Source organism: Ornithorhynchus anatinus, chromosome X1 (genome assembly GCF_004115215.2).
Source record: "Ornithorhynchus anatinus isolate Pmale09 chromosome X1, mOrnAna1.pri.v4, whole genome shotgun sequence".
NCBI lineage: Eukaryota > Metazoa > Chordata > Mammalia > Monotremata > Ornithorhynchidae > Ornithorhynchus > Ornithorhynchus anatinus.
Genome location: NC_041749.1, coordinates 43660465 through 43687696, shown reverse-complemented (window position 1 = coordinate 43687696; position 27232 = coordinate 43660465). Strand labels below are relative to the sequence as shown.

The window sequence follows — 27232 nt, the reverse complement described above, 5'->3', positions numbered from 1 at the left end:
ACTACAAATACCATTAAAAAAAAAAAAAACAAAAAACAATAGCTGCCAGCCTGTCTTGGGTTTGTAGATGTGCTTTATTGTGAGAGCAGAGTCCCTGTCTAATCTCTCCTACACAAATACATAGTATGGGGGAGGGGGGGATGATTGACTATGAAAAACTGCATTTTAGCTATGGTATCTTATATTGTTATATTGTACTTTCCCAGGTGTTTAGTAGAGTGTTCTGCACACATTAAGGGCTCAATAAATATGATTGACTGGCATTTATTAGGAATTTACTACTTGGAGGACATTATACTGGGCACTAGGGTAGGTATGGAGTAATCAGGGCCCACAAAGGGCTCCCAGTATAAAAAGGAGGGAGAGCAGGGGGGAAACTCATCTCTCTTAGTTGAATAAACAGATGTCTGTTGTCCCAAGGTCAAACAACAGGCCAGTGGCAGAGGTGGGATTAGGACCCAGGTTTCCTGATTCCCAGTGGCCTGCCCTTTCCGAGAAAGCACAAACATCAGACACCCCATTGCTATCATCTCAGTCCTGTCCACAGGAAGCTGACAGAGTCCTAGGGCAGGGAGCCGGAGTTCCCTGGGGGGCCAAAGGTGTGGGACCCCACCCGGCAGGAGGGTTTAAAGTGTAAATTCTGTCCTTCTACTTCTCCCTCCTCTCCTGCGGTGTCCTTCCTCCCCCCTCCCCCCAACTTCAGCAGTGTTGCTTAAGGTCAACAGGGCTCACCAGGCCTGCTATGGGGGCTTTGGGCGTCCACCAGTGATTTGGTCTGGGGTATGTGTGGGGGTCGTAATCTGGTCTGTGCCCCTGCCTCCAGGCAGGTGGACATCTGTGTCCTATGAGAGTTCTTTGTGGCCTTTTTGGAGCTCACTGCAGGACCTGGTTCTAATCTATTTATATTGATGCTATTGATGCCTGTTTACTTGTTTTGACATCTGTCTGCCCCCTTCTAAACTGTAAATTCGTTGTAGGCAGGGACTGTCTCTCTTTATTGCTGAATTGTACTTTCCAACTGCTTAGTACAGTGCTCTGTACACAGTAAGCGCTCAATAAATACGATTAAATGAATGAATGATACCGACTCCGTCGCTTGTCTGCTGTGTGACCTTGAGCAACTCACTTCACTTCAGTTCCCTCATCTGTAAAATGGGGATTAAGACTGTGAGCCCCATGAGGGACAGGGAATGTGTCCAACTCGATTACCTTGTATGTACCCCAGCGCTTAGTAAGTAAGTGCTTAACAAATATCATCACTTATTCATATGAAGTTAAATCCTGTTAATTCTTGCTGGAGTCCAACTGCAATCTCTCTTGCTGCAATTCCAACCCTTTCCTCGCAGTTTAGCCCCCACCCCGATCTCGGCTCCTTGGTGTAGTGGATAGAGCAGGGGACTGGGAGACAGAAGGGCATGGCTTCATTCATTCATCCATTCAATCATATTTATTAAGTGCTTACTGTGTGCAGAGCGCTGTACTAAGTGCTTGGGAAAGAACAATACAACAATAAAGAGTAACAATCCCGGCCCACAACAAGTTCACAGTCTAGAGGGTTCTAAACCGGGCTTTGCCACTTGTGTGCTGTCTGAACTTGGTCTAGTCACTTCACTTCTCTGTGCCTCATTTCCCTCATCGGTAAAATGAGGATGGAGACTGTGAAGCCCCACATGGGACAGGGACTGTGTCCATCCTGCTTTGCTTGGATCCACCCCGGTGCTTTGTACAGTGCCTGGCGTATGGTTCGTGCTTAACAAATACCATAATTATCACCTCACTGCTAAAGCGGGGATTAAGACTGTGAACGCCATGAGGGACAAGTATCTACCCCAGTGCTTAGAACAGTGACTGACACATAGTAAGTGCTTGATAAATACCATAATTATAATAATGTTGGTATTTGTTATGCGCTTACTATGTGCAGAGCACTGTTCTAAGCACAGGGTAATCAGGTTGTCCCACGTGGGGCTCACAGTTAATCTCCATTTTACAGATGAGGTAATTGAGGCACAGAGAAGTTAAGTGACTTGCCCACAGTCATACAGCTGACAAGTGGCAGAGCCGAAATTCGAACCCATGACCTCTGACTCCCAAGCCTGGACTCTTTCCACTGAGCCACACTGCTTCTCATGCTGCTAATTATGGCGTAGTGGCTAGAGCAGGGGCCTGGGAGTCAGAAGGTCATGGGTTCTAATCCTGGCTCCACCACTTGTCTGCTGTGGGGCCTTGGACAAGTCAGTCCACTTCTCTGTGCCTCAGTTACCTCATCTGTAAAATGGGGATTAAGGCTGTGAGCTCTATGTGGGACAAGGCCTGGGTCCAACCTAATTTCCTTATATCCACCCCAGTGCTTACTACAGTGCCTGGCACATAGTAAACACTTAACAAATATCTCAGTTATTATTATTATTATTTTATTATTATTAATAAAATGGGGATGAAGACTGAGAGCCCCATAAGGGACAACCTGATTACCTCATATCCACCTCAGTGATGAGAACAGTGCCTGGTACATGGTAAGCACTTAACAAATACCCGAATAATGTTGACCTCAACTGTAAAAGAGGATTGACTGAGAGCCCTACGAGGGGCAACCTGATTACCTCGTATCCCCCCACTGCTTAGAACGGTGGTTGGCACATAGTAAGCGCTTAGATGAATTTATTCATTCATTCATTCATTCATATTTAATGAGTGCTTACTGTATGCAGAGCACTGAAGTAGGTGCTTGGAAAGTAAAATTCAGCAACAAAGAGACACAATCCCTGCCCACAATGGGCTCACAGTCGAGAATGATCTTGGGAAAGCATGATTCAGAGTTGGGAGACTTCCTGCCATTTATTGAGATTTCCTGTGTGCAGAGCATTCATTCAATAGTATTTATTGAGCGCTTACTATGTGCACAGCACTGTACTAAGCGCTTGGAATGAACAAGTCGGCAACAGATAGAGACAGTCCCTGCCGTTTGATGGGCTTACAGTCTAATCGGGGGAGACAGACAGACAAGAACAATGGCAATAAATAGAGTCAAGGGGAAGAACATCTCGTAAAAACAATAGCAACAGAGCACTGTACAAGGATGTTGGGAAAGCACAATTCAGAGATAGGGGACACCTTTCCTACCATTTATTGAGCACTTCCCGTGTGCAGAAGCGCTTAGTATAATGCTCTGCACACAGCACGTGCTCAATAAATATGATTTAATTGAGTGAATGCAGAGCACTGTACTACAATCTTGAGAGAGAATGACTTTGTGTTGAGACATTTTCTGGCCTTTGAGCACCTCCTGCGTTTGGAGCACCGTATTCCTAGTGTAATGGCCATGGGTTCTAATCCCGGCTCATTCATTCAATCATATTTATTGAGCACTTACTGTGTGCAGAGCACTGTATAAGCGCCACCATTTGTCAGCTGTGTAAACTTGGGCAAATCGCTTCACTTCTCTGTGCCTCAGTGACCTCATCAAGCATGGCTTCGTGGAAAGAGCTCAGGCTTGGGAATCAGAGGTCATGGGTTCTTATCCCAGCTCTGCCTGTCAGCTGTGTGACTTTAGGCAAGTTACTTAACTTCTCTGTGCCTCAGTTACCTCCTTTGTAAAATGGGGGTTAAAACTGTGAGCCTCATGTGGGCCAACCTGATGACCTTGTATCTACCTCAGCACTTGGCACATAGTAAGCGCTTAACAAATACCATCGTCATCATCAAAATGGGGATGAAGACTGGGAGCCTCACGAGGGGCAACCTGATGACCTAGTATCTTCCCCAGCCCTTAGAAGAGTGTTTGGCACATGGTAAGCGCTTAACAAACGCCAGCATCATCATCAAAAGGGGGGATGAAGACTGGGAGCCCCAAGTGGGGCATCCTGCTATCTTCCCCAGCGCTTATTCATTCAATAGTATTTATTGAGCGCTTACTTTGTGCCGAGCGCTGTACTAAGTGCTTGGGATGTACAATTCGGCAACAGATAGGACAATCCCTGCCCAATGACGGGGCTTAGAACCGTGCTTGGCACATAGTAAGCGCTTAACGCATGCCTTCGTCGTTATTATCGCTAAGACTGTGATTCTGACTTGGCAGGCCGGGGAGAAAGAGGGGAGGGAGGAAGAGAGGAAAGGGAGGGAGGGAGGGAGGGGCGGAGACCAGTCCTGGCCCTGCCCCCGGCCCGGCCACCGCCTCTTTGCCGCTGTCACTCAGCCTCCGCAGAGCCGCCAGGGAGGTAAGCGCGTTTTCTCGGGGTGGTGGTGGAGGAGAAGCGGGGGATGCTGTGGGCTGGGGCCGCCCCTCTCCCCCAGGCCCCTCCGGGACCCCCTCCCGGGGACCCCGAAGCCGGCGGGGGCGGGGGCCGGGCCGGGACGCCCTGCCCTGGGGAGGGGGCGATGCCCGCCTGCTCCGGGGGTGCGGGCTGCGGGGGTCCGGCCGGAGCGAGCCCAGCCGGGCGGCCCCACGAGTCCGGGGTCCGGGCCCTGCCGGAAGGCTCCGCGGCCCCGTCCGGCCCACGCTCCTATTTTTAGGAGGCTCCGGAGGAGGCGGGGGGGAAGCCGCGGGGGCAGAGGGACCGGGCTCGCCCCGCCCCGCTCGGCCTGGCCCAGCCCGGCGGGGGCCCAGGGTGACCTTGGCGGAGGGCGCGGCCGGAAAGGCCCCGAGCCCCGGCCCGGGGAGCCCGCGCTGCCCCCCGCACGCTGCCCCCCGCACGCTGCATGTGCGGACCCGCACCCGGGCCCTGGCGGGGAAGCCGGCCCCCGCCCTCCAAATGCCCCCTGACCCCCGCCCGGCCTGCACCCGGCTTGGCAATGGAGCCCAGATGCAGCCCGCCGCAGAAAGGCGCCGAGCTTGGGTCCGCCCCACGCCCCCGTCCCCTGCCCCCGAAATTCCCCGCCCCCAAATCAATGCCAGAGGGGCCGGCCGCCCCGACCCCTTCTCTAGGGACTCGGGGACAGTCCCCAACCGCCAGAGCCAACCGATGCTTGCTGTGCCCGCTGACCCTTGTGCCCACCGAGCCCTGTGCCCGCTGACCCTTGTGCCCGCAGAGCCCTGTGCCCGCTGACCCTTGTGCCCGCCGATCCCTGTGCCTGCCGAGCCCCATCCCCGCTGACCCTTGTGCCCGCCGTGCCCCGTCCCAACTGACCCTTGTGCCCGCCGTGCCCCGTCCCAACTGACCCTTGTACCCACCGGGCGTCCCCGCTGACCCGTGTGCCCACCGAGCCCCGTCCCCGCTGACCCGTGTGCCCACCGAGCCCCGTCCCCGCTGACCCGTGTGCCCACCGAGCCCCGTCCCCGCTGACCCCAGTGCCCACCGAGCCCCGTCCCCGCTGACCCGTGTGCCCACCGAGCCCCGTCCCCGCTGACCCGTGTGCCCACCGAGCCCCTTCCCCGCTGACCCCAGTGCCCTCCGAGCCCCGTCCCCGCTGACCCCTGTGCCCACCGAACCCTGTCCCCGCTGACCCCTGTGCCCGCCGAACCCTGTCCCCGTTGACCCCTGTGCCCGCCAAGCCCCATCCCTGCTGACCCGTGTGCCCACCGAGCCCTGTGCCCACCAAGTCCTGTACCCTGACCTGGGGCGTTAATACCGAAGAGCACCCGCGTGGGAAGGGAAGGGGACCCGTGTTCCGTATTCCTTACCCCTGAAGTTTTCCGATTTCTACCCTGCCACTGATAGGTTTGGCGAGTGAGAGGAGTTGGAGGGCCCTCCGGGGTTCCCCAGGGAGCTAGGGCCTTCACCCAAGGTCAGTCAACCCATCAATCATACTTAGAATAAGTAGGGTATCTGTTAAGCACTTACTAGGTGCCAAGCAGCTTTCTAAGCACTGGGGTAGATACAGGTAATCAAGTTGTCCCAAGTGGGGCTTAAAGCCTTAATATCCATTTTACGGAGGAGGTAACTGAGGCACAGTGAAGTGGCTTACCCAGCAGACAAATGGCGGAACGGGATGAGAGCCCTTGTCCTCTGACTCCCAAGGCTGTGCTCTTTCCGGTAAGCCATGCTGCTTCTGCTATACGAAGTGCTCTGGAGAATACACTGGTAGACAGAATTCACCTAGACAGAGTTTACAATGTAGCGGGAGAAGCAGACACTAATAAATTACAGGTGGGGGAAGCAACCGAGTTTTAAAGGGACGTACTTAAATGCTAAGAAGAAGGGAGGGGAGGGGATGAGCAGCCATGTGTTTAGATGACACAGAAGTCACACGAGGGAAGCAGCATGGTCCAATGGTTAGAACAAGGGCCTGGGAGTCAGAAGGACCTGGGTTCTAGTACTGGCTCCATCCCTTGTTGGCTATGGGAACTTGGGCCCCTTGTTTCATTTCTCTGTGCCTCAGTTACCTCATCTTTAAAGTGGGGATTGAGACTCAGAATCCCTTGTGGGAGATGGACTGTGTCCAACTTGATTAGCTTGTATCTATCCCAGTGTGTAATACAGTGCCTGACCCGTGATAATTGCTTAACAAATACCATTAAAAAAATGGAAGTGCTGGAGGGGTAGTTGGGAGGGCAGTGGGTTGGAGAAATCAGAGTAATCAGAGAAGACTTCCTGGAGGTGGTGTAGTTTCAGAAGGTCTTGGAAAATAGGAAGGGCAGCAGTCATCTCTGAAGGGAGAGTGGGAGAGCTGAGTAAGAGGTTGCAGATGAGAATGAGGCCCAGAGAGTATATGGACTTGAGAGGAGTTAAATGTGCAGCCTGGGTTGTGTTGGTAGAGAAGTGAGGATCAGTAGGAGGTAGACAGCTGACTGAGTTTCTGAAAGCCAATGGTTAAGAAAGAGTTTCCACTTCATGCAGCAAGGAAAGGGGCAGTCATTGGAGGGTTTTGAGTGTGGAGATGTGCACAAAATGATGTTTTAGGAAAACAATCTCGACAGCAGAGTGAAAGCAGTGAGAAGCAGCATGGCTTAGTGGATAGACCAATGGTCTGAGAGTCAGGAGGACCTGGGTTCTAATTGTGGCTCCGCCACTTGTCTGCTGTGTGGCCCTGGGCAAGTCACTTCACTTCTCCAGACCTCAGTTACCTCATCTGGAAAATGGAGATTAAGACTGTGAGCCCCATGAGGGACATGGACTGTGTCCAACCTGATTAACTTGTATCTACTCCAGTGCTCAGTACATTCCCTGGCCCAGACAGAGTAAGCACTAAACAAATATCATTAAAAAAAAGGTGGGGTGATAACTGGATGGTGTAGTGAGGTGGAGAAGGAGTCTACACTTTGACTTTTTTGGTCTGGAATGTGAGGGGCGGGGTCCCCTCGGGACAGTCTGAAGTTGCTCTGAAAAAGTCATTCATTCATTCAATCGTATTTATTGAGTGCTTACTGTGTGCAGAGCACAGTACTAAGCCCTTGGAAAATACAGTATGGCAATAAAGAGAGTCAGTTCCCGCCCACAACGGGCTTACAGTCTAGAGGGGGAGACAGATATCAAAACAAGTAAACAGGCATCAATAAAAATAAATCAAATCCAAAACTAATCGCATCTTTGCTACCCTTTCAGTCAAATTAAAAGGACCTCTGGAACTAGTTTTTATCCTTATTTCTACTGGTGTGCTGAAAGCCAGCTGTTGGAGTCCCACCTTCCCTCTCCCACCCTCCTCAACCTCCAACCTGGCGTCCTGTGAAATCGGGCTGCTGTGATCGTTTCTTCTTGGCTTGGAAGTTGGTCTCATGGACACTGAGAAGGGAAGGTGGGAGAGGAGGCACTGGACTTTGCTTTGCTTCTGGGCTAGTCATTCTGCGTGTGCTCTTATTCCACTGTTTCTTACTTGCTCACAAGCCTGCAGATAGCAGGGGCCTGCAGCTGACTCCATAAATTGCAGACACCGCCTACCCTGTGTAAATTCTGCTCCAAAAAAATGTCCACTGGAAAATCCACTCCAGAAACATGTTTGCCCCTAGGACACAAACACTAATTTTAATTTATCATAAGCAATTGAAGCTCATTTGGTTAGTTAATCATTAGAATCGCTGCACCGTCACTGGAATTGCTGTTTGGGCAGATGCAAAATTTTTGGCCTTGAAGTGTCGTGTCTAATTCTTGACCTTCAAGAAAGTGCAGATTTCAGCCGATGAGCAATTCCAGGGGGTGGCTGAGATATTAAAGTCATTCATTCCTACCAGTCAGGATTATTTTTTTTTAGTATGGTGTTTAAGTGCATATTATGTACCAGGCTCTGTACTCGGCACTGGAGTAGGTGCACGCTAATCAGGTTGGACACAATCCATGTCTCAAGTGGGGCTCACGGTCCAGTCCTAATCCCCATTTTGCAGATGAGGTAACCGCGGCCCAGAGAAGTGAAGTGACCCTTCCCCCAAGGTCACACAAAAGACAAGTGGTGGAACTGGAATTAGAATCCGGGTCCTCTGGACTCCTTTTTCCAGAGACCGTTAACTCCTGCAGCTCCTGAGGTCTCTGTGTTCGGGTGCTTTGGATGAGGGTCACAATTGGTAGCAACTGAAACTCCAGTCAGCTCTTCAAGCTGTGGCTGTGCCAGACTGGTGAACCACAATAGGAGAGGCCAACTATATAACTATTGGGTGTTTAGTCACCCACCTGCCCACACTTAGAGCCATTTTTGTTTGCAGAGCCATTTTTGTTTGCGCTAATTCAAGATTTGCACTGTACTTGACCTGCCCTGCGGGTATCTGCCAGAGTTGGGGTGGTGCCAGAGGGGGGAGGGGTGCAGGTCCGGAATTAGTGTTTGTGTTCAGGTCGGTTGTGGATGAGGTCGGCTGGCCTTCGTTGAGAAAAATAATCCAACAGTCGCCCCCACTCCTACTGCTGCCCAGCAACCAGGGGATTTGCCGTGCATCAGCTACATGCCGCTGCCCTGGTCCACAGTGCTCATCCACGGCAGGGAGGACTGGCCGGTTGCTAAGCCCCATCTGCCAGCACTGGGCAGTGCCCCCTCCTCTCCCCTCCTTCCCCACCCCCCAACCCTCAGTTCACTTGGCCCAACTACACAGTCCATGCAGCTATCAGCAGCAGCTCTGGGAGTCACACCAGATAAGAAATCCCTTCTTTCGGTGGGTGGGTGATGGCAGTCTACCCCTAATTCGGCCATAAATTTGGTGCACTTTTTCATCACTCCACCTGTTTGTGACTTTAGCTTTATTATTATTATTATTATTATGATCATCATTACTACTACTAATAATAGACTGTGAGCCAGTTGATGAGTAGGGATTGTCTCTATCTGTTGACGAATTGTACTTTCCAAGTGCTTAGTACAGTGCTCTGCACACAGTAAGAACTCAATAAATACGATTGAATGAATAATAATTGTTAGTATTATTATTCAGACTGTAAGTCCATTTTGGGCAGGGAATGTGCCTACCAACTCTGTTGTATTTTCCCAAGTGCTTAGAACAGTGCTCTGCACACATTAAGGTTTGCACATAGTAAGTGCTCAATAAATACGATCAGTATTATTATTAACAATAGTAATAATTAATAATTAAGCACTCAGAACATACCATTGATGATGATTGATGATTCAGCCCCTCACCCCCGGCCTCAGTAATTACGTATATATCCATAATTTGTTTATAATAATGTCTTTTTCCTCCATTAGACTGTAAGGTCCTTGTGGACAGGGAGCATATCTGCCAATTCGGTTATATTGTACTCTCGCAAGTACTGCAGGCAGTGGTAGGCACCATAAGTATATGTAAGTGATTGATTCCTTGATTGCCTGAATAATAATTGTGGTGTTTGTTAAATGCTTACTATGTACCAAGCCCTATACTAAGCGAAAATTAATGCAGCTTAGTGGATAGAGCATGAGCCTGGGAGTCAGAAGGACTTGGGTATTAAACCCAGCTCCACCACCTGTCTGCTGTGTGACCTTGGGCAAGTCACTTAACTTCTTTGGGCCTCAGTTATCTCATCTGCAAAGTGGGGATGAAGACTGTGAGCCCTGTGTGGGACATGAACTTTGTCTAACCTGATTACCTTGTATCTACCCCAGTGCTTAATACAGTGCCTGGCACATAGTAAGCGCTTAACAAATACCGTAAAGAAAATGCTGATGTAGACACAAGATAATCAGGTTAGACAGAGTCCCTGTCCCACATGGGGCTCACAGTCTAAGGGGAAAGCAGAACAGATATTTAATCCCTTTTTGCAGATGAGGAAGGCACAGAAAAGTTATGTGATTTTCTCAGTGTTATGCAGTAGGCAAGCGGCAGAGCCGGGATTTGGAAGACCCCAGAACTCCTGGTTCCCAGGCCTATTGCTCTTTCCACTGGGCCACACTCCCTGAGTATGGACAGTTGGCCCAGCCGGTATATGGTTATTATTCTAAAAATGTTAATTAGTGCTGAGAAAATGAGTCCGTGGGCCTTGTGCTGACGTCAGTGCCTGGGCACAGAGTTAGACTCAAGGTCTTTTGTCCTCCCTGTCTCCAGTGGCAGCATATTAATTTGCTTTTTTATCTGGGCTGGGAGGTCACTCTGATTTAGATACATCCTCTAGTTCCGGGGCTTGGGCCCTTGTGGCCCTGTTTTGGGGGTTCCTTTCCTGTGAGGCTGCCCAGAGTGATCGGAGAGAGATCCTGCCTCAGGAGGCCATGTGAGCTGCGTGGGCCAGGCGTGGGAGGTGGCGTAGGCCCTGTTTCTTTTTCCGCAAGCTGCCTCATGGACCAATCACTCTCCTCCAGGGAAATGGCTTCTAGGAAGTTGTAAAACTAACTACATATGGGGGAATAGTTCATGGGAACCACAAGTGACTCAGTTACTATTTTCTGGAGACTCAAACAGGACAGATTGAGATGAACTGTTGGATTCAAGTTAATCGGGTTGGACACAGTTCGCTGTTACAAGTGGGGCTCACAATCTGAGTAGGATGTAATTCCCGTTTTGCAGGTGAGGAATCAGGCACAGAGAAGTTAAGTGACTTGCCCATGGTTAAACAGCGAACAGGTGGCAGGGCTGGGATTGGAACCCGGGTCCTGTGAATCCCAGGCCCATGGTATTTCCACTAGGCCACATTGCTTACCCTGTCCAGAATGTTATGCTAAGTAATTGTGAGAATTCAGTAGTATAGTTGGTAGACACATTCCCTCCACAAAAGGAGCTTACAAGCTAGAGGGGGAGACAGACATAAAAAAACTACGGATATGTACTGAAGTACAGAGGGTGGGGTGAGTAACGTGTTTGAATGGGTACAAATCCAAGTGCTAAAGGTGCTGCAGAAGGGAGCGTTGAGTAGGGGAAATGAAGGATTAGTCGGGGAAGGCTTCCTGGAGGAGAGGTGATTTTTTAGGAGGACTTTGAAGGTGGGGAGAGTGATGGCCTGTCTGATATGAAGGGGGAGGGAGTTCCAGACCAAAGGGAGGACATGGGCAAGGGGTTGGTGGAAAGAGAGAAGAGATTGACCTCCAGTGAACAGGTTGGTTCTAGAGAAGTGAAGTGTGCGGGCTGAGTTGTAGTAGGAAATCAGTGAGGCAAGATAGGAGGGGGCGGAGTGATTGAGTTCAAAGAGTTTCTTTTTGAGGTGGAGAATTGATGGGCAACCACTGAAGGTTCTTGAGGAGTATGGAGACATGGATTGAACATGCTTTTGGTTTATTAGCTCTTTGAGAACAGGAAATGTGTGTCCTGCTTCTCTTGTATTCTCCCCACCAATGATCAATAGTATTTGAGTGCCTATTTATTGTACTAATTCTATTGTACTCTCTAAGTGCTTAGAACAGTCACTTAAGAGAGTACAACAGAATTAGTATCAATCTATCAATGGAATTTATTGAGCTCTTCCTGTGTGAAGAGCACTGTAATAAGGGCTTGGAAGAGTACCTACAAAAGAGTTGGAGACATGTTCCCAGCCCACAAGAAGCTTACAGTTTAGAGCAGGAATAATATCTGCCTTCAAGGAGCTTGTGATTGAATTGGGAAGACACACAAAAAAGTAAATTACTGGAAGGAATGAGGAATTGAGTATAAGGAGAATGCATCTAAGTGTTAGAGAAGTGGGAGTTGAGTGCTTAGGTGATTCAGAAGTGCTGAGGGGCCAAGACTGGGGAACTAGGATGGGAAGATGAGAGATTAATCAGGGAAGGCCTCCTGGAGAAGATGTCATTTCAGAAGGGCTTTGAGGAAGGAGTGAGTAGATGCTGGTATTTGCTACGTGCTTATTACGTGTCAAGCACTGTTCTAAGCACTGGCGTAGATACAAGCTAATCAGGTTGGATGCAGTCCCTGTCCCACATGGTGTTCACAGTCTTAATACCCATTTTCCAGATGAGGTAACTGAGGCCCAGAGAAGTGAAGTGACTTGCCCAAGTTCATACAGCAGACAAGTGGCAGAGCTGAGATTAGAACCCAAGTCCTCTGACTCATAGCCTGTGCTCTATCCGCTAGACCATGCTGCTTCTCAGTAGATGTGAAGGAGGAGAAAGTTCCAGGTAGAAGGAAGGGCATGAGCAAGAGGATGGAGGCCTGGTGAGTAGAGTGACTTGAGAGGAACAAAGCCTTCTAGTGAGGGTGTGGTGAAGAAGAACAGAGATAAATAGGAGGGAGAGATCTGACAACACTTGGGGGTTTTTGAGGAGTGGGGAGGTGTGTGCAGAAAGCTTTTTTTTAATGGTATATGTTAAGTGCTTAATATGTGCCAGGCACTGTTCTAAGCACTGGGGTGGAAACCAGGTAATCAGGTTGGACACAGTGTCTGTCCCAAATGGGACTCTCAGTCGTAATCCCCATTTTACAGATGAGGTAGCTGAGGCCCAGAGAAGTGAAGTGACTTGCCCAAGGTTCATTCATTCATTCATTCAATAGTATTTATTGAGCGCTTACTATGTGCAGAGCACTGTACTAAGCGCTTGGGATGAACAAGTCGGCAACAGATAGAGACAGTCCCTGCCGTTTGACGGGCTTACAGTCTAATCGGGGGAGACGGACAGACAAGAACAATGGCACTAAACAGCGTCAATGGGAAGAACATCTTGTAAAAACAATGGCAACTAAATAGAATCAAGGCGATGTACAATTCATTAACAAAATAAATAGGGTAACGAAAATATATACAGTTGAGCGGACAAGTACAGTGCTGTGGGGATGGGAAGGGAGAGGTGGAGGAGCAGAGGGAAAAGGGGAAAATGAGGCTTTAGCTGCGGAGAGGTAAAGGGGGGATGGCAGAGGGAGTAGAGGGGGAAGAGGAGCTCAGTCTGGGAAGGCCTCTTGGAGGAGGTGATTTTTAAGTAAGGTTTTGAAGAGGGAAAGAGAATCAGTTTGGCGGAGGTGAGGAGGGAGGGCGTTCCAGGACCGCGGGAGGACGTGACCCGGGGGTCGACGGCGGGATAGGCGAGACCGAGGGACGGCGAGGAGGTGGGCGGCAGAGGAGCGGAGCGTGCGGGGTGGGCGGTAGAAAGAGAGAAGGGAGGAGAGGTAGGAAGGGGCAAGGTGATGGAGAGCCTTGAAGCCTAGAGTGAGGAGTTTTTGTTTGGAGCGGAGGTCGATAGGTAACCACTGGAGTTGTTTAAGAAGGGGAGTGACATGCCCAGATCGTTTCTGCAGGAAGATGAGCCGGGCAGCGGAGTGAAGAATAGACCGGAGTGGGGCGAGAGAGGACGAAGGGATGTCAGAGAGAAGGCTGACACAGTAGTCTAGCCGGGATATAACGAGAGCCCGTAATAGTAAGGTAGCCGTTTGGGTGGAGAGGAAAGGGCGCAGCAGGCAGGTGGCAAAGCTGGAATTAGAACCCAGTTCCTTCAGACTCCCAGGCTCGTGCTGTATCTACTAGGTCATGCAGCTTGTCATTTTGAAAAATGATCCTGGCAGCACTGTGAAGCACGGACTGGAGCTGAAAAAGACAGGGGATAGGAGAGGTCAGTGAGGTGACTGATGAAGTAGTAGTCAGGTTGGGCTATGACAAGGGCTTGGACCAGCTCTTGTCAATTTGGATTCTGAAACGTTGAGAGGAAGAGTCAATGGGATATGACCTCAGAACATGCAGTAATTACTCAGATCGAGAAAGTAGAAGGCCCGGCATTATCAATCTATCAATCGTATTTATTGAGCACTTACTGTGTGCAAAGCACTGTGCTAAGTACTTGGGGGTCATGGACAGTGTCCAGCCAGATTGACTTAGATGTGGTACAGGGTCTGGCACATGGTATGTTTTTAACAAATTCCATTTAAAAAAACCCAAAAAACTGGGGGGGGGGGGTTGTCTCTGGGGGCACCCCCCTAGACTGTAAGCTTGTTGTGGGCAGGGAATGTATCTGTTAATTTGTTATATTGTACTCTCCCAAGTGGTTAGTTCAGTGCTCTATACAGAGTAAGCGCTCCATAAATACGATCGACTGACTACAATATAACAATTTTGACAATTGGTAGACCCGTTTCATTATTTGAAGCAAACAGTCTAGCTCTCGGGGTTGATTGGCAGGGTGCAAATTAACTCAGCTTCCCAAATACCAGTGAACTACATCTTTTTGGCTTTCCAAATGCGAATGCGGTCTAGGTGAAAGGGTTTTGGCCTACAGGAATCCTGTGGCATTCTCCAATCTTTCCTTCAAGAGGTCTTCCCAGACTCAGCCCTTTCTTTCCCCTTTCCATCTTCCCCTCTGAGTCGACTGTGAACTTGGCTGTGTTTCCCTTAAGCATTTTGATACTCACCCCAGCCCCACAACACTTAGGTGAATATTCTTAGTTCTCCTGCTTGCCCTATCCCTAATCTACTTTAGTGTCTGTGTCCCCCTGTAGAGCTGATGGGCAAGGATCACATTTGTCCACTCTGAATTATACTTTCCCAAGCGTTTATTACAGTGCTCTGCAACAGAATAAGAATGTTGGTATTTGTTAAGCGCTTACTATGTGCCGAGCACTGTTCTAAGCGCTGGGGTAGACACAGGGGAATCAGGTTGTCCCAGAATAAGCATTCAAATACCATAAAGCATTGATTGATTGGTACAAAAGTGAATTAAAGAGGATGGGACACTCTCTTTCAATTGGTGTTAATGGAATTCTCCTTGTTTCAAAGAACCATGGCTCTGTAGAAAGAAGAAATGGACCAAGATATCAATCGATTGATTATAATTATTGAGCGCTTACTGTGTGCAGAGCACTGTACTAAGCACTTGGGAGTGTACAATATAGCAGAGTTGGTAGTCACCTTCCCTGCCAACAGTGAGAATTTGAACTTCCAAGTACTCTAATAATAATAATAATGTATTTGTTAAGCGTATACTATGTGCCAATACTAAGCACTGGGGTAGATAAGCTAATTAGGTCAGCCCACGTCCCTGTCCCATGTGTGGCTCAGAGGTGAGCAAGTATTTGATCCCCATATTTCAGATGAGGAAACTGAAGCTCAGTAGAATTGTGATTTACCCAAGGTCGCACATCAGGCAAGTGGTAGAAGCTGAAATTAGAGCACAGGTCCTCTAACTCCCAGACCCATGCTCTTTCCACCAGATCACCCAACAGGCTCTTTAGCAGTTTCTCGCTCCCTAGAATTTCCATCCGGTTGCCATAAGAAATTATTAATTTCAGGTGCACGACTACATCCCTTCTTCCCCAAACAAGTGAAGATTGGCTGAAGTTGAAGTTTGAGGATCAATTAATCAGTAGTATTTATTGAGCATGTACTGTATGTAGAGGAGATGGTGCCTCATTCTGGGAGCAAAGCACATTTGTTTGCAAATGTGATTTACAGTAAATGTACCTATAGATTATGATTGTCATTCAAATGATGAAACCCCTAGATAGCACTGAGTGTAGTAAACTCATGAGGTTGAAATTGGCTGTGACTTTATAAAAAAAAAATTGGCACCGTTTAGGTTCTTGAAATGCTGACCAGCCTCTGTGTTCCTCAGATTCTTGTGTAGAATTGGCCAGTTATAAGGGCTCTTTGTCTAATGCATTTTGATATATTTGCTCAGTGTGTTTTGATACGTTCACTCGATCCAGTTGCACAAGGTTATAATGTAAATCTTACTATTTGATAAGCAGCCCCAGGAGAAGAGTTGATCTTTATTATTTATTAAGAACACACTGTAAAGTAATGACTTTTTGGAACAATTTGAGAAAATGATAGTCAAACCACCTAACCTTCCCCATCCAGTTCCCTCTCCCTTCTGCGTCGTCTGTCCTCGGGTCTTTGGGCCTTTGATATTCACTCTGCCCACAGCACTGATGAACATACCTATTAATTACATTCTTAATTATTCATTTATATTAATGTCTGCCTCTCCCTCTAGATGGTAAACTCACTGTGGGCAAGAAATGTATGTACCAACTCTGCTGTATCAATCAGTCAGTGGTATTTATTGAGCGCTTTACTGTATGCAGAACCCTGTTCTAAGCACTTGGGTAAATACAATGTAGCAGTTATACTGTATTGTAGCAGTTATACTATATTGCATAGGGTTCTCTCCCAAGTGCTTAGTATAGGGTTCTGCACTCTGATAGCACTCAGTAAACACCAATGATTGATTCTTCTTCTTCAAGTGCCATCGAGTCTTTTCCCACCCATAGCAACTCCATGGACACACCCTTTTCAGAACATCCTGTCTTCTTTCATAAAGTCGTTCTGGTATGGGTAGCCATAGAGTTTTCTTGGTAAAGATATGGAAGTGGTTCACCATTGCCTTCTTCTGCTCAGTAAAAACTTGGGTCTCTGCTGTTGTCTTTGATCAACATTTTGATCACTTGCTCATCTGCCTTTGACTCTTTCCCATGCCTCTGATGCCAAGCACAGGTGAATTGACTTTGTTCGATGCTTCAGCTTAGATCTTTCCATTGTGAGTAGCCCTATATGGCATAGCTCTGAACTTGATCAGCATACATAAAGCCTCCTGCCACAATTAGGCATCGATTCAAAGGACAGAATGATTGATTAACCCGAAGCAAATGTCAGAATGCATCACACTCATTCATTCAATCGTATTTATTGAGCGCTTACTGTGTGCAGAGCACTGTATTAAGCACTTGGGTTAGTCAATACAATAGAGTGGGCAAGGATTGTGTCTTCTAACTCTTATAATCAATCAGTAGTATTCATTGAGCACCTACTGCAGGCAGAGCACTGTGCAATAAAAGAGAGATGATCCCCATCCTCAAACAGCTTACACTTTCCCAAGCACTCCTGTAAAGTGCTCTGCACAAAGCTGTTCACTAAAGTTCTCAGTTGAATGTGATTCTGGAGCAAATATGGGCTTTTGGGCCTTGAGAACTAGCATCTGCTGTGTCCAGAACATTGTGCTAAGTGCTTGAGGGAAACCCTAGTTAGGGTCATGTTCAATTTGACTGTCTTGCTGGAAGGAGGGGGCACTGGTTTGGATGACAGACCCAGAGTGAGTCTTGGTCACTGATTCATAGACTCTGCTCAATCAATTGATCGTATTTATTGAGCATTTACTGCATGCAGAGCACTGTACTAAGTGCTTGGGAGAGTATACAGTATAACAATATGGCAGACACATTCTCTGCCCATAGTATTCTTACAGTGTAGGGGGGAAACAGACATTAATATAAATAAATAAATTACGAATATGGACTTAAGTGATGTGGGACTGAGAGGTGGGGGGAGAGGGGTGAATAAAGGGAGCAGTGGGGCAGTGCAGAGGGGAGTGGAAGAATAGGAAATGAGAGCTTAGTCAGGGAAGGCCTCTAAGGGTAGATTCAATAAGGCTTTGAAGTGGGGAGAGTTATGTTTTGGATATGAAGAGGGAGGGTGTTTCAGGCCAGACGCAGGATGTAGGCAAGATAGACAAGACCAGGTATAGTGAGTAGGTTGGCATTAGAGAAGTGAAGTGTGTGGGCTGGGTTGTAGGAGAGCAGCAGGGGACAAGGTGATTGAGTGCTATAAAACCGATGATAAGGAGTTTCTAAGTTGATAAGCACCCACTGGAGGTTCTCGAGGAGTGCGGAAACATGGAACATTTTTGTAGGAAGATGATCTGGGCAGCAGAGTAAAGTATGGACTGGAGTGGGGAGAGACAGGAGGCAAGGAGGTCAGCAAGGAGGCTGATACAGTAATCATGATGGGATAAGATAAATGCTTGGATTAATGCGGTAGCAGTTTGGATGGAGAGGGAGGATTTTAGCGATGTTGTGAAGATTGCTCCTAGAGGATTTTAGTGATAGATTGAATATGTGGGTTGAATGAAAGGAGTCAAGGATAACACCAAGGTTACGGGCTTGTGAGACAGGAAGGATGGTGGTGCCGCCTACAGTGTCGGACAGGGTTTTGGTAGGAAGATAAGGAGTTCTGTTTTGGACATGTTAAGCTTGAGGTGACTGGAGGATATCCAAATAGAGATATCTTGAAGGCAGGAGGAAATTTGAGACTGCAGAGAGATCAGGGCTGGAGATGTAGATTTGGTAATCATCCACAAAGAGGTAGTTAAGCCATCTGAGTGAATGAGTTCTCCAAGCGAGTGGGTTTAGATGGAGAATAGAAGTGGACCCAGCACTGAACCTTGAAGTACACCCACGGTTAAGGGGTGAGAGGCAGAGGAGGAGCCCAGAAAAGAGACTGAGAATGGGTGTCCAGAGAGATAGGGGGAGAACCAGGAGTGGACAGTGACAGGGAAGTGGAGATTGGATAATGTTTCTAGAAGAAGGGGATGGTCAACAAGTGTCAAAGGCAGCTGAGATGTCGAGGAAGATTAGGATAGAGTAGAGGCTGTCGGATTTGGCCCTTGGAGAGGGTGGTTTCTGTGGAGCGAAGGGGACGGAAGCCATATTTGAGGGAGTCAAGAGAATTGGAGGAGAGGAGCTTGAGATAGTGAGTATATACAACTTGCTCAAGGAACTTGGAGAAGAATGGTAGGAGGGAGATGGGGTCAAAGGAAGTTTTTTTTTAGGATGGGGGAGACTTGGTCATGGTTGAAAGTAGTGGGAAAAAAGCTTTTGGAGAGTGAACAGTTGAAGGTGGGTGTTAGGGAGGGAAGAAGGGAGAGGGCAAATGTTTTGATAAAGGGTGAAGTAATGGGGTTGAATGTGCAGGTGGAGGGGATGGATTATGAGAGAAGGCAGGAGATTTCTTTTTGAGATTCTGTTGGGAAGGTTGGGAGAGTTGAAGAAGGGGCAGAAGAAGGGAGGGACTGGAGAGGGGCAGGGGAAATGCATTATGTTGCATTTCTCTGTACCTCAGGTTCCTGATCTGTAAAAATGAGGGGTGCCTGTCCCTTCTCTGACCCCCCCTGATATCTCTAGGGCCTGATTCCGGGAGAAGAGACTGTTACATTCCTGATGCAAGGTACAGTCAGTTCTAAATGATCTGTTTGAGGCTGGCGGTAGAAAAAGGACACAGTTGTCATGGGTGATTGAAAACCCCAGATATTCTGAAAGCTTCTGCTTGGTTGGTGGCCTTTCCTTTTTCTCCAGATCCCCACTTTCAGGAATGCCCAAGAAGTAACAAGATGGAACTGACTCCAAGCTCCTTGAGGGCAGGGATCACGTCCAGCAACTCTATTGTATTCTCCTAAGCACTTAGTACAGTGTTTAGTACGTGCTTAGTAAATGCCACTGTGAATGAGCTTCTCTGAATGAGCTTCTATGCCACACCCTGGCTGGATGGCCTCTCCCAACCCACTAGAGGTGCTGAGAAGCTGTGAAATGCTCAAAGGGCAAGCAGAAGGAGGAAACAAGATAAACTGCATGCAAATAGTACGAGCAAGCTGAATTACTGTTCTTTACCCTCAGCGTTTTACTTTGGTATTCAAAGTATATGTTAAACCACGGGAGAACAGTGGAGCACCAACTGAACCGGAGAAGAAGCAAATCACTTCTTACATGGCTTAGAATTTTAAGATGCCCCCCCCCCCCCCCCCCCGTAAGAGAAATGTAGATGCAAGGTAGTTGCAGGGCTTTTCATTTATTTAGGTGCTGAAAGGGAAACTGCTCCTGAACAGAGATTACCATCTAGGGATGATTAAATATTGGGAACATTTAATTATTATTTTGAAGCAAGGCTTGACTATAGAAAGAAAGATTCAGTGGTTAAACCTTTTTAAAATGGAGGAGCCACACTTAAAAATAGTAGTAATAGTATTTATTTGGCGCTTACTTATTTGGCAGAGCACTGGACTAAGTTCAGGAAGAGAATCCACAGGTGGCATTAGGTGTGCCCCCCTCCCCCAATTTAATTGGGCTCCCAATATAAGAATACCTCTTGAATCCACATTTAAACTTGTAAGCAGCATTTATTGAGCTCCTACCTAGCTCCTAACAGTACAAGATAACTGTATTAGGGGCACAGGGGCACAGGGGCAGCAGAGTGCCCTGTAGATGAAAAAAATGATAGAAAGACAAATTTATTGGAGCTTTCTGTTGATGTCAATAAGGTTGCTGTATATTTATCCCTGGAGGTTTTGAAAGCATTGCTGAGGGGCAGGGCCTTATCAGCCTCTGAAGAACAGGTCAGATTCTATTCCATCCCTCACTGAAGGCTGTGGAAGGTTCTGACCAGGCAAGGGGACCTGAGCCCCGCTTTCTAGCTGGGGCCACACTCTATCACTGCTGCTGGGCAGGCGGATGGACATAGCACATCACACCGGCATTTTGATGGGGAGGATTAAGCTATTGCTCAAGGACAGAGAGTGGAGGAAGTAGAATAGAATGAGGATTACCTGTGACCCAGTGGGAAGATAACATGTGCTTTGGAGTCAGGAGACCTGGGTTCTAACTCCTGCTTTGCCACTTGACTGATGTGTGACCTAAGGCAAGGCACTTCACTTCTCTGTGCCTTAGTTTCTTCAACTGTAAAATGAGGATTTGGTGCTCTCCTTCGTAGACTGTGAGCACCATGAGAGTCAGGGACTGGGTCCAACCTGATTAACCTCTATCTACCGCATGGCTTAGAATAGTGCTTGACACATAATAGTAAGGTCACATCTCCTCCAAAAGGTTTCCCCCTTTTAAGCCTTCTTGTCCCCAGCTCTCTTTCCCTTCTGTGTCATTTGCGCACTTGTTTCTGTGACCTTCGGCCATTTGATATTCACCCTACTGCCAACCTCACAGCACTTAAGTACATATTTGTAAATTATATATTATAATTTATATTAATGTCTGTTTTCCCCTCTAGACCACAAGATAGTCATGGGCAGGGAACATATATACCAACTGTGTTGTACTGTACTCTCCCAAGCACTTAGAACAATGCTCTGCAGACAATAAGCACACAATAAGTTCCACTACTGTTACTTTATAAAAGCCCTAATTATTAAGCATCATTATTACTTAGCCAATCTGGATCTGCTTCCTCAGTGGCAAAATTAGGGTAAAATACCTGATCTCTCGCATTCTTAAAAATCATGAGCCTCCAGTGGGACAGGGACTATGTCTGCCCTGATCTCTGCACACAATAAGAGCTTAATAAATACGATTGAATGAATTATCTTGAATTCCAGGTAGATGGTCTTACTGCTTTCTCTTCCTCCCTCCTCTTCCTTCTTGCTGGCATGGCAGGCCAACGCACTGGCACTCAAGACACTCATTCACCCTCTAGACTGTAAGCTTGTTGTGGGCAGGGAATGTGTCTACCTACCCTGTTAAAGAATACAGTTATAGTGTAGATTACATAATAACAGAGTACTGCACTCAGTAGGTGCTCAGTAAATACGGTTGACTGATTGATGTAAACCCAGAGCTTGGCAGAGTAAATGCTTAATAAGTTGTTACTATAGTTGTTAGTATTGACTCTCCAGATTTGGATCGACGGTTCAGGCTTGCCAGCAATCCTCACACCTCACTTTAGCAGAAGTCTTTTCATTGCTTGGATTTCCCAGTGGCTCTGCTCAATGCAGCCCCACTTCCTACCTCACTAGGGTCCCGAGCTTCGAACCTCGACCCTAACATGCTTCCCCTGTTTGAGGCCAGAGAAGCTCAGTGAACGCAGAAAGAGTCATGGGGATCCTCTTTCTCACCAGGTCTGCTGCCCGGGTTCATTTAAATTTGAGGTTTGTCATGGCTCTAGTTGTTTGTGACCAAAATGGCGAGGTCTGCCTTGACTTTGAAGCAGTGGTAGGGAGAAACAAACTCACTGTGGTGCCACTTAGACTGTGAGCCCAGTGAGAGACAGGGATCTCATTAATATGCTTAGTGGAAAGAGTGTTTGCCTAGGAGTCAGAGGACCTGAGTGCTCATCTATTCATTCATTCATTCAATAGTATTTATTGAGCGCTTACTATGTGCAGAGCACTGTACTAAGTGCTTGGGATGAACAAGTCGGCAACAGATAGAGACAGTCCCTGCCGTTTGATGGGCTTACAGTCTAATCGGGGGAGACGGACAGACAAGAACAATGGCAATAAACAGCGTCAAGGGGAAGAACATCTCGTAAAAACAATGGCAACTAAATAGAATCAAGGCGATGTACAATTCATTAACAAAATAAATAGGATAACGAAAATATATACAGTTGAGCGGACGAGTACAGTGCTGTGGGGATGGGAAGGGAGAGGTGGAGGAGCAGAGGGAAAAGGGGAAAATGAGGCTTTAGCTGCGGAGAGGTAAAGGGGGGATGGCAGAGGGAGTAGAGGGAGAAGAGGAGCTCAGTCTGGGAACGCCTCTTGGAGGAGGTGATTTTTAAGTAAGGTTTTGAAGAGGGAAAGAGAATCAGTTTGGCGGAGGTGAGGAGGGAGGGCGTTCCAGGACCGCGGGAGGACGTGACCCGGGGGTCGACGGCGGGATAGGCGAGACCGAGGGACGGTGAGGAGGTGGGCGGCGGAGGAGCGGAGCGTGCGGGGTGGGCGGTAGAAAGAGAGAAGGGAGGAGAGGTAGGAAGGGGCAAGGTGATGGAGAGCCTTGAAGCCTAGAGTGAGGAGTTTTTGTTTGGAGCGGAGGTCGATAGGCAACCACTGGAGTTGTTTAAGAAGGGGAGTGACATGCCCAGATCGTTTCTGCAGGAAGATGAGCCGGGCAGCGGAGTGAGGAATAGACCGGAGCGGGGCGAGAGAGGAGGAAGGGAGGTCAGAGAGAAGGCTGACACAGTAGTCTAGCCGGGATATAACGAGAGCCCGTAATAGTAAGGTAGCCGTTTGGGTGGAGAGGAAAGGGCGGATCTTGGCGATATTGTAGAGGTGAAACCGGCAGGTCTTGGTAATGGATAGGATGTGTGGGGTGAACGAGAGGGACGAGTCAAGGATGACACCGAGATTGCGCTCATCTAGGTTCTGCCACTGGTCTGTAGTGTGACCTTGGGCAAGTCACTTAACTTCTCTCTATCTTTTACCCTTGTCTCTAAAATGGGGATTAATACTGTGAGCCCAAGGACCGTGTCCAATCTGATTATCTTGTATCGGCCCCATGCTTGGCTTAGGAGGACTGTGGCCTAGTGGATAGATCATGGGCCTGCCTGGGAGTCAGAAGGATCTTAGTTCTAATCTAGGCTCTGCCGCTTGTCTATTCTGTGACCTTGGGCAAGTCACTTCACTTCTCTGGGACTCTGTTACCTCATCTGTAAACTGGGGATTAATGCTGTGAGCCTTTTGTGGGACAGGGACTGTGTCCAACCTGATTAATATGTATCTACTCCAGTGTTTAGTAAAGTGCCTGGCTCATAATAAGGGCTTAACAAATACCATTTAAGAAAAAAAGGAAAAGCACTTAACAAATGTCATAAAGGAAGACTTGTGTAGAGAATCAGAGTGTTTGGAGTAGAGCATTATTTGGACTGAGAAAGTTTTTTAATGGAAATTACTAAGCACTTTGGTAGTAAGGAAACATTGGGGTAGATACAAGATCATCAGATTGGTCACAGTTCCTGCTCCACGTGGAACTTGCAGTCCAAATGAAGAGAAAACAGATATTTAACTCCCATTTTACCAATGAGGAAATGGAGGTCAGGGTGATTGACTCCAAGGGTCACACAGCAAGCCATCGCCAGAGCTAGGACTTGAACCCACGTCTCTGAACTCTCAGCCCCATGCTCTTTCCATGCCTAAGGCAGGAACAGGAAGTGTAGCATTTCTAGAAGTGAGTTGAGAGGGAATCTTTCCCCTGAAATTGTTTGACAGAAGTATTTATTCCATATATCTCCCCACTCAGCATCTCTGGAAAGCACTGGAGCTCCTCTTTGCAGATTAGGACCTGGAGGCTCAGAGCGGGCCAGTGAATTGCGTAAGGTCACACAGCACAATGGAGGCCAACCTGGCAGGCATTCCACCCAACTGTCCACCCTGCTTCTGTAAAATCTGAATAATTCTTCTCCTTCCAAGACTCCTATCTTTCTCTTAAGGCTGCTGAAGGTAAATTGAGATAATCCCAGAAGAGTGAAAGCAATTTTGGGGCTATACAAAATCCAAGATGGGGCTCTTACTTGTAATCACCCCCTCCAGAAAGCTGAGTGACAACCTTATGTACAAGCATTCTTTGGGCAGGTATTGCTTTGTTTGAGGGTTCAGCGGTGTCCTCTGACTCATTTTAGTTGTGGAGTGTGAGTATGGGGAAGAAAGGCGGCATTTTGGGAAACCCCATGTCATGACTGTCCATCCTTTCCTTGGGGGAAAGATTTCAAACACAAAGCTTAACCAATGGGACCAGCCTGATTTTTGGAGAGGCCTTTGGTCCTGACTTTTCACCCTTCACCTTTGGCCCTCAGCAGTTATTTCAAAGGTAATTTATTTTACCCTTTAGAGATTTTAGGTCATCAACCATGCCATCTCTGCAGTTGAACTTGGTGGTGGTGCTTTCCCTTGAGGCTTCCTAAATCTTCCTCTTCTCTTCTCTCTGCTTCTGGCCTGAACTCAGCTTAGTGACCCAACTCTGTTATTAATATTTAATAAATATTATTAACAATAGTAATATTTATGTGCTTACTATGTCCTCGACTCCCTCTCACTTCTATGTCACCTATGCACTTGGTTCTATATCCTCTGAGCATTTGATATTCACCCCACCCTCAACCCCACAGCACTTATGTACATATTTGTAATTTACTGAAATTATTGTCTCCCCTCACCCCCATCTAGACTGTAAGCTGTTTGTGGGCAGAGAACATGTAGTCATGGTGGAATGGTGAAGGCTATGACTTTGAAATTCACTGGTTTGATTCCTGCTGACTATGGATCGATTTGCTCTCTAGAGAAGTAGTATGCCCAGTGGAAAGAGCATTGGCTGGGAGTCAGAGGACCTGGGTTTTAATCTTGGCTCTACCATTTACCTGCTGTGTCATCTTGGGCTTGTCACTTAACTTCTCTGAACGTCAGTTCCCTCATCTGCAAAATTAATTAATTCATTCATTCAATAGTATTTATTGAGCGCTTACTATGTGCAGAGCACTGTACTAAGCACTTGGAATGTACAATTCGGCAACAGATAGAGACAATCCCTGCCCATTGACGGGCATACAGTCTAATCTGGGGAGGCAGACAAAAACAGTAGCAATAAATAGAATCAAGGGGCTGTACACCTCATTAACAAAATAAATAGGGTAATAAAAATATATACAAATGAGCAAATAAGCACAGTGCTGAGGGGAGGGGAAGGGAGGGGGGAGGAGCAGAGGGAAAGGGGGGAAGGGGGCTTAGCTGAGGGGAGGTGAAGGGGGGAAGAGAGGCAGTAGAGGGAACAGAGGGAAAGGGAAGCTCAGTTTCAGTCTGGGAAGGCCCCTTGGAGGAGTTGAGCTCTCAGTAGGGCTTTGAAGAGGGGAAGAGAGTTAGTTTTTATTACCTGTTTTTCGACCTACTGAGACTGTGAGCCCCATGTGGGCTCAAATCTTGTGTCTAGCCCAGAGCATGGCACCTATTCAATGCCAAATAAATGCTACAATTATTAATCCTATTGTATTATACTCTTCCAAGCACTTAGTACAGTGGTCTGCACCTGATAAGTGCTCAATAAATAGCATCAATTGGTTGGTTGAGTGGGAACACGCCTACTTAGTCCAAGTGCAGGTCACTAAGAGATTGGCTCAATTTGGAGTAACACTGCCTTCGGGAATGTGACCCATGTAACTAGACTATAAGCTCTCTGTGGGTAGGGAACGTATCCGTCAACTCTGTAGTGCAGTCTCCCAAGTGCTTAGTACAGTGTTTTGCCTATAGTAAGCGCTCAGTAAATACCATTCATTCATTGAACATGGTGGAAGGAGACCCGTGGACGGGCCTGATCCACAAACTGTATTTTGATTGCTCAGGAGTGTCCCCGGCTGGATTTATCCCTTCTGTAATTGGGCCCAAAGCGATGCTTCCAGATTCCGTCAGAGGCCGTTTATAAACGTATCTGATTGCAATCTGTGGCCCGAGAGAACCGTAGAGGAGAACATGGAGAAAACAAGCAGGGGTGAGGCTTTGATTTTGGACAGATCTACCTGGCACAAAGTACACTGACTCAGGAGGCATAGTTGTCGGTGACCTCTATCTGTGTAGATCATCTTCCATGGCTCAATTTTAACACTCACTGTTGTAGACACTAGTTATCTAATTCCCACTCCAGTTAAGGGGCAACCTAATTATCTTGTATTTACCCCTGTGTTAGATGCTTAGCTTAACAGTATTTAATGTTGGTATTTGTTAAGCGCTTACTATGTGCAGAGCACTGTTCTAAGCGCTGGGGGAGATACAAGGTAATCAGGTCGTCCCACGTGAGGCTCACAGTTAATCCTCATTTTACAGATGAGGTAACAGGCACAGAGAAGTTAAGTGACTTGCCCACAGTCACACAGCTGACAAGTGACAGAGCCGGGAGTCGAACTCATGACTTCTGACTCCAAAGCCCAGGCTCTTTTCCACTGAGCCACACTGCTTCCCTCTTCCCAGCACCCAGGCCCTCAAGGCTTACAGTGTTAAACAGGCACAACATTGCTATGGCCCTGCCTTTGAGGGCTCACAGTGTCACAGGTACGTTATGGCGGTAGAATGTTTTTATGGCCCTGGCCCTCAGGGAGGGTGCTCACAGTAACCAAGGGGTCCTGCCCTCGAGGGCTCACAATGTCACACATAAGTCATGATGGGTCTGCTCTGGATGGGCTCACGGTGTCACATGGGCAAAACATTTTTGTGGCCCTGCCCTCAGTGGGGACTCACAGTATCCGACAGGTCCAACGTCGCAGGGGCCCTGCCCTCTGGGTACTTCCAGGATCACCCAGGCATAATGTCACGGCGGCACTACCCTGGATGGGCTCATGGTGTCACACAGGCAAAACACTTGTGGCCCTGCCCTCAGTAGGGACTCAGTGTCCGACGGGTCCAACATTGCAGCGGCCGTGCCCTCAGGGGGACTCCCAGGGTCACCCAGGCACAATGTCATGGTGGCACTACCCTGGATGGGCTCATGGTGTCACACAGGCAAAACACTTGT

The 27232-nt window shown here is 47.8% G+C and overlaps 1 protein-coding gene across 1 annotated transcript in view; it reads left to right on the top strand.

Moving 5' to 3' along the window:
- The first annotated feature begins 4151 nt into the window (after positions 1–4151).
- Positions 4152–27232, top strand: part of VDAC1 (voltage dependent anion channel 1) — a 48797-nt gene continuing 25716 nt past the window's right edge. The window contains exon 1 of the mRNA XM_029051659.2: positions 4152–4217. The gene's annotated coding sequence lies outside the window, so the exon portion shown is untranslated. The remainder of the gene's footprint in view (positions 4218–27232) is intronic.